Consider the following 9920-nt stretch of genomic DNA (forward strand, 5'->3'; position numbering starts at 1 on the left):
ACCTATCAACCCGGACTCTAGATTCTTGGATTAAAGATGAGCTCCGGGAGGGCAGCATGAGCCAATGCAAGATGGCGCCAATATAAACACTCCCCTGCGCCAGAACGGGCTGGGCCGACCATCAGGACCCACCGGGAAGAAACCTTGGACCGACCATCAGGATCCACCGGGCAGAAGCGCAATAGGCCAAGACGTAATTCAACAGATATATATATCTATATATATATATCTAGATATATATATATATATATATATATATATATATATATATATATATATATATATATATATATATATATATATAGGGAGGAATTCCCTTCTGGCTGCCGATCTGAGAGGTGCCTTGATAGCTCCTCGAGCCTTTTTCTTCTCAATTCATGCAACATTCGCGGTCTTCGTTTTAATTTCCATTCTGTGGAACACCATCTCTCCTTCTCTAAGCCTCACCTTCTCTTCCTCACCGAAGCACAAGTTTCTGAAGCTACTGACAGCACTCTCTTTTCTGTTCCCTCCAACTATCTCTATCCTAAATTTCAATCCAAAGCTGGATGTTGCGTTTACGTGGGCAACGCCATCACTTGTTCTCGTGCCCACGACCTTGATACTTCTGAATTTTCCTCCATCTGGCTAAGATTTCATTGGGTAGGCGGTGGCTGAAGTGGTAGCGTGCTGGGCTCACATTCACCGGGTGATGGACGACACGAGTTCGAATCCCCACACTACCACCTCGGATTTTTCAGTCACCGCCGAGTGGCTTAAAACTACCCACATGATGTCCTGAAGACCACCCATCAACCCGGACTCTAGAGGAAACCGTCCAAGAATCAAGAACGAGTTCCAAAGGTACAGCATGAGCCAAAAGAAGATGGCGCCACTATAAACACTTGCCTGCGCCATGACGGGCTGGGGCCGAATACCATCCAGTCCCCCTCAAGCAAGCCTACCGACGCAATAGGCGGAGACGTAAAAAAAATAATAATAAAAAAATACTAAATACATCTGTGCTGTTTATCTCTCACCTAACTCTACTGACTATGTAAAATTCTTTGACTATATGAACTCTAAAGTGGAGCACATCTTGACCCACTCTCCCTTCGCTGAAATCTCCATCTTGGAAGATTTCAATGTTCACCACCAGCTTTGGCTTTCATTCTCTTTCACTGACCTGCCTGGTGAACAAGCCTACAACTTTGCTCTCCTCAACGATCTAGGTTCAGCTCCCTACACGTATCTCCGACCGTCTTGGAGACAGGCCCAGCATACTAGACCTCTTCCTTACTTCTAACCCTTGTGCTTACTTTGTCAAACTGTTCTCTCCGTTGGGCTCCTCCGATCACAACCTTATTTCTGTATCCTGTCCTATCGCTCCTGTACATCCTCTGGACCCACCGAAGAGGCGATTCTTCTAGCATTTTGCTTCAGCTCAGTGGGACAACCTGAGGATGTACTTTTCCGATTTCCCGTGGAATCATTACTGCTTCCAAGAGAGAGACCCCTCTGTATGTGCCCAGCGCATCACAGAGGTGATTATCTCTGGAATTGAGGCATACATTCCACGTTCTTTCTCTACTCCTCATGCTAAAAAAAAACTTGGTTTAATCATGCTTGTTCTCGTGCTATTAAAGATAGAGAGGCAGCTCACAAAATATACCAGAGCCTTCGCACTCCTGCTAACCATGATCTTTATATTTCTGCCCGGAATCATGCCGAATCTATTCTCCGACTTACCAAAGTTTTACCCAAAAAAACTTGCTTTCTCTAATTTTTCCCGGGACTTCTGGCATCTACCCAAAAATATCTTCTCCAATTTCACTTCTTCCTCTTTCCCTCCTCTCCTTAACCCTGACGGGAACACTGCCGTCTCATCTGTCTCTAAGGCTGAACTTTTCGTTCAAACTCTCTGTAAGAACTCCACCCTGGACGATTCTGGGCATATTCCTCCTACTCATCCCCCCCTCTGACTTCTTTATGCCTATTATTTAGATTCTTCCTAATGATGTTTTCTATGCCCTCTCTGGCCTCATCTCTCAGAAGGCTTATGGACCTGATGAAGTGCCTCCTATTATCCTTAAAAACTATGGTTCCGTGCTGACACCCTGCCTGGTCAAACTCTTTTGTCTCTGCCTTTCAACATCTACCTTTCCCTCCTGCTGGAAGTACGCCTTCATACAGCCTGTGCCTAAGAAGGGTGACCGTTCCAATTCCTCAAACTACCGCCCTATAGCTTTACTTTCCTGTCTGTCTAAAGCTTTTGAATCAATCCTTAACCGGAAGATTCAAAAGCACCTTTCCACTTCTAACCTTCTATCTGATCAACAGTATCGGCCCGGTAAGGGGCGTTCTACTGGCGATCTTCTTGCTCTCTTAACTGACTCTTGGTCATCCTCTCTTAGCCGTTTCGGTGAAACTTTCTCCGTTGCGCTAGACATATCGGAAGCCTTCGATAGAGTCTGGCACCAGTCTTTGTTTTCTAGACTACCCTCTTTCGGATTCTATCCTTCTCTCTGTTCCTTTATCTCCAGTTTCCTTTCCGGCCGTTCTATCTCTGCGGTGGTAGATGGTCACTGTTCTTCCCCTATACCTATCAACAGTGGTGTTCCACAGGGCTCTGTCCTATCACCCACTCTCTTCCTGTTATTCACGAATGATCTTCTTTCCATAACAAACTGTCCTGTCCACTCATACGCCGACGACTCCACTCTGCATTATTCAACTTCTGTCAATAGAAGACCATCCCAGCATGAAGTACACGACTCCAGACTGGAGGCTGCAGAAAGCTTAACCTCAGACCTTGCTATCATTTCCGATTGGGGCAGAAGGAACCTTGTGTCCTTTAATGCCTCAAAAACTGAATTTCTCCACCTATCAACTCGACACAATCTTCCAAACACCTATCCCCTATTCTTCGACAACACTCAGCTGTCACCTTCTTCAACGCCAAATATCCTCGGTCTACCCTTAACTCAAAATCTTAACCGTGAACTTCACATCTCTCTCACTAAATCAGCTTCCTCGAGGTTAGGCGTTCTGTATTGTCTCCGCCAGTTCTTCTCCCCCGCACAGTTGCTATCCATATACAGGGACCTTGTCCGCCCTCGTATGGAGTATGCATCTCACGTGTGGAGGGACTCCAGTGACACAGCTCTTCTGGACAGAGTGGAGTCTGAGGCTCTTCGTCTCATCAGCTCTATTCCTCTTACTGATAGTCTTTTACCTCTTAAATTCCGTCACGATGTTGCCTCTTTTTCTATCATCTATCGATATTTTCACGCTGACTGCTCTTCTGAACTTGCTAACTGCATACCTCCCCCCCTCCTGCGGCCTCACCTCACACGACTTTCTACTCATGATCATCCCTATGCTGTCCAAACCCCTTATGCAAGAGTTAACCAGCATCTTCACTCTTTCATCCCTCACGCTGGTAAACTCTGGAACGATCTTCCCTCATCTGTATATCCTCCTGCCTACGACTTGAACTCTCTCAAGAGAAGGTTATCAGGACACCTCTCCTCCCGAAAAAAAAATATATATATATATATATATATATATATATATATATATATATATATATATATATATATTTATATAATATATTTATATAATATATATATATATATATATATATATATATATATATATATATATATATATATATATATATATATATATATATATATATATATATATATATATATATATATATATATATATATATATATATATATATATATATATATATATATATATATATATATATATATATATATATATATATATATGATATATATATGATATATATATATATATATATATATATATATATATATATATATATATATATTTTTTTTTTTTTTTACAACAAAGGAGGCAGCTCAAGGGCACACAAAAAAAGAAAACAATAATAAAGAAATGCGTGCTACTCGCTGCTCCCAAAAAAGAATTGAAAGAGGTGGCCGAAAGAAAGATCAATTTCGGAAGGAGAGGTGTCCTGATACCCTCCTCTTGAAAGAGTTCTAGTCGTAGGCAGAAGGAAATACAGATGAAGGAAGGAGTTTACCAGCGTGAGGGATGAAAGAGTGAAGATGCTGGTTAACTCTTGCATAAGGGGTTTGGACAGTGTAGTGATGAGCATGAGTAGAAAGTAGTGTGCAGCGGGGCCGCTGGAGGGGGGGAGGCATGCAGTTAGCAAGTTCAGAAGAGCAGTCAGCGTGGAAATATCGATAGAAGATAGAAAGAGAGGCAACATCGCGGCGGAATTTAAGAGGTAGAAGACTATCAGTAGGAGGAGGAGAGCTGATGAGACGAAGAGCCTTAGATTCCACTCTGTCCAGAATGGAGCCCCCCCACACGTGGGTGTCATACTCCATACGAGGGCGGACAAGGCCCCTGTATATGGATAGCAACTGCGCGGGGGAGAAGAACTAGCGGAGACGATACAAAACGCCAAACCTCGAGGAAGCTGATTTAGCAAGAGAGGAGATATGAAGTTTACAGTTGAGATTTTGAGTTAAGGATAGACCGAAGATGTTTAGTGTTGAAGAAGGTGACAGCTGAGTATTGTCAAAGAATAGGGGATAGGTGTTTGGAAGATTGCTTCGAGTTGATAGGTGGAGAAATTGAGTTTTTGAGGCATTGAAGTACACAAGGTTCCTTCTGCCCCAATCGGAAATGATAGCAAGGTCAGAGCTTAAGCGTTCTGCAGCCTCCAGTCTGGAGTCGTGTACTTCCTGATGTGTTGGTCTTCTATTGAAAGAATTTGAATAATGCAGAGTGGAGTCGTCGGCGTATGAATGGACAGGACAGTTTGTTAAGGAAAGAAGATCATTGATAAATAACAGGAAGAGAGTGGGTGATAGGACAGAGCCCTGTGGAACACTACTCTTGATAGATTTAGGGGAAGATCAGTCACCGTCTACCACCGCAGAGATAGAACGGGCGGAAAGGAAACTGTAGATAAAGGAACAGAGAGGGAGATAGAATCCGAAAGAGGGCAGTTTAGAAAGCAAAGACTGGTGCCAGACTCTATCGAAGGCTTTCGATATGTCTAGCACAACAGAGAAAGTTTCACCGAAACGGCTAAGAGAGGATGACCAAGAGTCATTTAAGAGAGCAAGAAGATCGCCAGTAGAACTCCCCTTGCGGAATCCATACTGCAATCAGATAGAAGGTTAGAAAGGGAAAGGTGCTTTTGTATCTTCCGGTTAAGGATTGATTCAAAAGCTTAAGATAGACAGGAAAGTAAAGCTAAAGGGCGGTAGTTTGAGGGACTGGAACGGTCACCCTTCTTAGGCACAGGCTGTACAAAGGCATACTTCCAGCAGGAAGGAAAGATAGATGTTGATAGGCAGAGACGAAAGAGTTTGACCAGGCAGGGTGTCAGCACAGAAGCACAGTTTTTAAGGACAATAGGAGGCACTCCATCAGGTCCATAAGCCTTTTGAGAGTTGAGCTCAGAGAGGGCATAGAAAACATCATTCGAAAGAATCTTAATAACAGGCATAAAGGAGTCAGAGGGGGGATGAGTAGAAGGAATATGCCCAGAATCGTCCAGGGTGGAGTTCTTGCAGAAAGTTTGAGCGAAGAGTTCAGCCTTAGAGACAGATGAGACGGTAGTGCTGCCGTCAGGGTTAAGGAGAGGAGGGAAAGAGGAAGAAGTGAAATTGGAGGAGATATTTTGGGCTAGATGCCATAAGTCACGGGAAGAATTAGAAGAAGCAAGGTGTTGACATTTTCTATTAATAAAAGAAGTTGTGGTAAGTCGGAGAATAGATTTGGCACGATTCCGGGCTGAAATGCAAAGGTCAAAGTTAGTGGGAGTTCGAAGGCTCTGGAACGTTTTGTGAGCTGCCTCTCTATCTTTTATAGCACGAGAACAAGCGTGATTAAACTAAGGCTTTTTAGCATGAGGAGTAGAGAAAGTACGTGGAATGTATGCCTCCATTCCAGAGACAATCACCTCTGTGATGCGCTGAGCACACACAGAGGGATCTTTCTCCTGGAAGTAGTAATCATTCTAGGGGAAACCGGAAAAGTACATCCTCAGGTCGTCCCACCGAGCTGAAGCAAAATGCCAGACGCATCGCCTCTTCGGCGGGTCCAGAGGATGTACAGGAGCGATAGTTCAAGATACAGAAATAAGGTTATGATCGGAGGAGCCCAACGGAGAGAACAGTTTGACAGAATAAGCAGAAGAATTAGAGGTAAGAAAGAGGTCTAGAATGTTGGGCCTGTCTCCAAGACGGTCGGGAATACGAGTAGAGTGCTGAACCAACTGCTCTAGGTCGTTGAGGAGAGCAAAGTTGTAAGTTTGTTCACCAGGCTGCTCAGTTAAGGAGGATGAAAGCCAAAGCTGGTGGTGAACATTGATCCCAAGATGGAGATTTCAGCAAAGGGAGAGTGAGTGAAGACGTGCTCTACTTTAGAGTTCAAATAGTCAAAGAATTTTACATAGCAGAGTTAGGTGAGAGATAAACAGCACATATGTATTTAGTAATAGAATGACATTGAAGTCTTAACCAGATGGTGGAAAATTCAGAAGAGTCAAGGTCGTGGGCACGAGAGCAAGTGATGTCGTTGCGCACGTAGGCGCAACATCCAGCTTTGGATTGAAATTTAGGATAGAGATAATAGGAGGGACAGAGTAGAGGTTGCTGTCAGTACCCTCAGAAACCTGTGTTTCGGTGAGGAAGAGAAGGTGGGGTTTAGAGGAGGAGAGATGGTGTTCCACAGATTGAAAATTAGAACGAAGACCGCGAATGTTGCAGAAATTGATAAGGAGGAGGTTCGAGGAGTCATCAGGACACCTCTCAAGTCGGCAGCCTGAAGGGGAGTCCTCCCTGGGGGAATTTATGCTCCCCCCCCCCCCCCAGGCGGGGACGCCGAGGCGGTGTTTTCGCTAGCCATTTTGTATTTTGGGAAAAGGTGTTTGTGTTGTGTGAATGCAGTGTGGTGTAGAAAGAGAGAGGAACGGTCTTTAGAGAGCATGCTGAACTGCTCTCTGGTGTTGATGAGACAAAGGAGAAACGGTTAGTGAGGACATGGGAAGGGTCTTTGAAGGGCTTCAATAATAAAGAAACAATAATAAATAAAGTTTTTCCAATTCCCTGGCCTTTCGCAATGATCTTTTAGTATACCATATAAGTAAATCACTCGATATAATTTACCTGGACATTTACATGACATTTGAGAATGTTTCGCACCACAAATTACTTTACAATATCAGGCAACAAGGTATTAAATGAATAGATTGCAAACTGACTGAACAATAGCCTATCACGTGTAGAGAGAGAGAGAGAGAGAGAGAGAGAGAGAGAGAGAGAGAGAGAGAGAGAGAGAGAGAGAGAGAGAGAAAGTGTGTGTGTGTGTGTGTGTGTGTGTGTGTGTGTGTGTGATATTTCTCATGGCTCGATTTTTGGGCCAGTACTGGTCATCTCTACATCGATGTCGGTGTTGCACTGAATTATATAGTGAAAAGAATTGCCAAAGACACGAAATCTGACAATTCGATCCTCTAAAATCAAGAGAAGCAAAGCTTCTATGAAGAGATGCTTTGAATTTCAAATTGCTGTGAAGAATGGGGAATATCATTCATTATAGATAAGCGCTAGATTCTTCAAGTTGGAATTAGACAGTGTGGGTCAATCTCAAAAGCGTGCTTTGTGTTGTGGATCTGAGTGTTAAAACCGTCCAGAATAGCCTAACAGAAGGTTGGGTTTCATGAACCAAAATTTCACATTTAAGAAGAATTTATGAAATAGAATAGCGTACTGTCACATTCAACAGTTTAGGTAGACCTCTCTTAGAATACGCGGTAGAGTTACGGCTTCTCTTCGATCTAAAGGTCAATAATGATGATCGTTTCCTTGAGAAACAAACCTTACGAAAAAAAGCTTTCCTCTTTTACAATGTTCTCCCTTGAGAAATGTTGCCTCCGTGGTTAAGAGATGAAATGTTTAAACTTAAGGTTTAACGAATGTGGACAATTCCCAAAGTTCAGACTTCACCGAATTACTATACACCAGCTTAGCTGCACCATAATGGAACAAACGCTCTCCTTCAGTATTTCAGTGCGACACAATTGATTAATATAATAATAAACGACCGCCATTTCTTTCACTTTCATACTTCTTAACGCAACGTCTGCATGTCCATTTCATAATGTTTTTCTTACATTTAAGAACAAGCCACCAAGTCTGGACCTGTGTGGTAAGAATATGAAAGTAGATATATGTAAATGCCCGTTTCTCTCTCTCTCTCTCTCTCTCTCTCTCTCTCTCTCTCTCTCTCTCTCTCTCTCACCTGGGAAGAGGACAGACAAGTTGGATCGTGGCTCAGCAATGGTTTACACACATCTTGGTCGAAGTCATCGTCTGTTTCGTAGGTGCCGTCCGGGCACTGGCAGATCGGCGTTCCGTAGGCCGTCTGATAAAGCTGACGTCCCGCTGGAGGATGATGAGGTAAAGAAAGGGGGAACAGTAGTCAGGTATTATAGTAATGCGTAGCACTGCGTAGCAGTAGTCGTGCAGTACCCTTGAAATATTTGCCAGATGAATTCTATCTATACATCATTTTTCCTTATCTAACAAAAATCTAAATCGGGGTACAACATATGTAACCTCTTCATATGTTTACACAAGCGCATGGGTATTAGCATTTTCGCTGCGTCTTTTTTTTTTTTTTTACAACAAAGGAGACAGCTCAAGGGTACAAAAAAAATAAAACAATAATAAAAAAAAGCCCGCTACTCACTGCTCCCAAAAAATAATCAAAAGAGGTGGCCGAAGGAAAGGTCAATTTCGGGAGGAGAGGTGTCCTGATACCCTCCTTTTGAAAGAGTTTAAGTCGTAGGCAGGAAGAAATACAGATGAAGGAAGATTGTTATAGAGTTTACCAGAGTGAGGGAAGAAAGAGTGAAGATGCTGGTTAACTCCTGCATAAGGGGTTTGGACAGTATAGGGATAAGCATGAGTAGAAAGTCGTGTGCAGCGGGGCCGCGGGAGAGGGGGAGGCATGCAGTTAGCAAGTTCAGAAGAGCAGTCAGCGTGGAAATATCGATAGAAGATAGAGAGAGAGGCAACATCGCGGGGGAATTTTAAAGAGGTAGAAGACTATCAGTAGTAGGAGGAGAGCTGATGAGACGAAGAGGCTGAGACTCCACTCTGTCCAGAAGAGCTGTGTGAGTGGAGCCTCCCCACACGTGAGATGCATACACCATACGAGGGCGGACAAGGCCCCTGTATATGGATAGCAACTGCGCGGGGGAGAAGAACTGGCGGAGACGATACAGAACGCCCAACCTCGAGGAAGCTGATTTAGCGAGAGAGGAGATATGAAGTTTCCAGTTGAGATTTTGAGTTAAGGATTGACCGAGGATGTTTAGTGTTGAAGACGGTGACAGCTGAGTGTTGTCGAAGAATAGGGGATAGGTGTTTGGAAGATTGTGTCGAGTTGATAGGTGGAGAAATTGAGTTTTTGAGGCATTAAAGGACACAAGGTTCCTTCTGCCCCAATCGGAAATGATAGCAAGGTCTGAGGTTAAGCGTTCTGCAGCCTCCAGTCTGGAGTCGTGTACTTCCTGTTGAGAGGGTCTTCTTTTTTATTTATTTATTTATTTTTTTACAACAAAGGAGGCAGCTCAAGGGCATAAAAAAAAACAATAATAAAAAAAAGCTAGCTACTCGCTGCTCCTAAAAAAGAAACAAAAGAGGTGTCCAAAAGCAAGGTCAAATTCGGGAGGAGAGATGTCCTGATACCCTCCTCTTGAAAGAGTTCAAGTCGTAGGCAGGAGGAAATACAGATGAAGGAAGATTGTTCCAGAGTTTACCAGCGTGAGGGATTTAAGAGTGAAGATGCTGGTTAACTCTTGCATAAGGGGTTTGGACAGTATAGGGATGAGCATGAGTAGAAAATCGTGTGCAGCG

At 43.4% G+C, this 9920-nt stretch overlaps 1 protein-coding gene across 1 annotated transcript in view; it reads right to left on the bottom strand.

Moving 5' to 3' along the window:
• LOC126999212 (LIM domain-containing protein A-like) overlaps nucleotides 1-8439 on the bottom strand; it is a 55480-nt gene extending 47041 nt beyond the window's left edge. Inside the window, exon 1 of the mRNA XM_050861540.1 lies at nucleotides 8299-8439. The gene's annotated coding sequence lies outside the window, so the exon portion shown is untranslated. The remainder of the gene's footprint in view (nucleotides 1-8298) is intronic.
• Between the last annotated feature and the right edge of the window lie 1481 nt (nucleotides 8440-9920).

The sequence above is a fragment of the Eriocheir sinensis genome, chromosome 16, assembly GCF_024679095.1.
Source record: "Eriocheir sinensis breed Jianghai 21 chromosome 16, ASM2467909v1, whole genome shotgun sequence".
Lineage (NCBI taxonomy): Eukaryota > Metazoa > Arthropoda > Malacostraca > Decapoda > Varunidae > Eriocheir > Eriocheir sinensis.